This window comes from Corvus kubaryi, unplaced genomic scaffold, assembly GCF_017639235.1.
Source record: "Corvus kubaryi isolate FWS band 111438036 unplaced genomic scaffold, C.kubaryi_AGA036_p1.0 133, whole genome shotgun sequence".
NCBI classification, from domain to species: Eukaryota; Metazoa; Chordata; class Aves; order Passeriformes; family Corvidae; genus Corvus; species Corvus kubaryi.
The window spans coordinates 7,749,305-7,750,768 of record NW_024580667.1 but is presented as its reverse complement, the minus strand read 5'-3'; positions in this window follow the sequence as shown (position 1 = coordinate 7,750,768).

Below are 1,464 nucleotides of genomic sequence, written 5' to 3'. Positions count from 1 at the left end.
TTTAAAAGAGACAAATGAAATAACACAAACCCCACACTTTTTCTAGGAATTATACTAATTAATTCAGATTTAACTAAAATCCCATGGGATTAATTCCTTGAATTACTAATCTACATGGAGATGCTGTAGCCTTGCATAAATTTTCCTAACAAACTGCAGTTGTTGTCCATGGCTTTAGAGTAGAAGCTCCCTGTGACAAGTGAGAGAAGTAGAGGGTGGATCTCTGGCAAAGCCAGAAGGATATTATGACCTTCTAGTACAAACTCTGTGGAACCTTCTCTAAGGGTTGCAGCATGTTCCTGAGCAAGATAATCTCTTAGCTATAGTTAAGTTCCAAGCAAAAAAATACCAGTCTTGCTATAAAATTTGAGAATAATAGAAAATCTTTGATAATATTTGGCAAGTGGCCCAATTGTTTCCTTACTGTCAGTCTTGACAATGTGGATGTGGATCTTACCACAAGACTGTATTTGCCTTATTTCAGATGTTGCAGTTACAGGCTGCAATGAAATTCCTGCTATTACACACGAGCAGCAAGTGCTGTTCCCGCCCCATCCAAGGCTCCTCGACGCCAGCTGAAGCACTAACAAAGAAGGGAAACGTCGGGAGAGCTGGGTAAGGTATCTTGCAAAGCATTCCCAAGTGGCAGCAATCAGACTTTGCTTATCACGGAGCAATTGCGGCAAAACACCCCGAGTTTGGGCAAGCACCAGTAATGTGGAGTAATGGCGAAGGCATATCTATTTTAGTGTTGTCTGTGGGGTCTGATTTACTGGCACCGCGTGTCACTGGTAACTTTTCAGGCCGTTCAGTCAGCGTTGTCGGCTTTTGCAATTCCATCCCAGCTCTTACAACACCAGCGGTTTTTCTTGAACCACGAGTTACCAACACGCAGTAAGGAAGGAAGACCGAGATTCCATTTTTTTAAAGCCAATGAATATCTGCATGACGCAGGATAAAGCTTTAAAATATAGAAGAAGCCGCTTTGCGGCTGTATCATAAATATGTGTATCTCGGTCATCCATGGTCGCCCAGCCTTGCACGGCTCCTCGGCAGTATTCGCTCTAGTAAGATTTCCAGCGGATACGCCGGCTTGGCACCTCCCCAGCGGGGTACCGCCTCCGTGGGGTTTCTTTCCACTCTCCCCGATAACGAGCGAGACACGTTTCGCTCCGTAGAACACCTCCTCAAGGCAGCACAAGCTACCCGAAAAGCATTCGCGGGACCTGGTCCCGCTGCTCTCCCGGGAGCGGCCGGAGCTGTCCTCAGACGCCCCCTCAGTTTTCCCGCCTCCGCCTCCCTCCGCCGGGCCGCTGGGGCGGGGCGGGGCAGGGGGCCGTGCCGCGCGCCGCGCGTCACGTGACACACCCCCTGCGTCCCCTCCCGCGGGCCCGGCCCCGCCCCCCGCTCCGCCCCCGCCGCGCCCCGGGCGCCGATTGGCCGCGCGCTGACAATGCGCGAGCC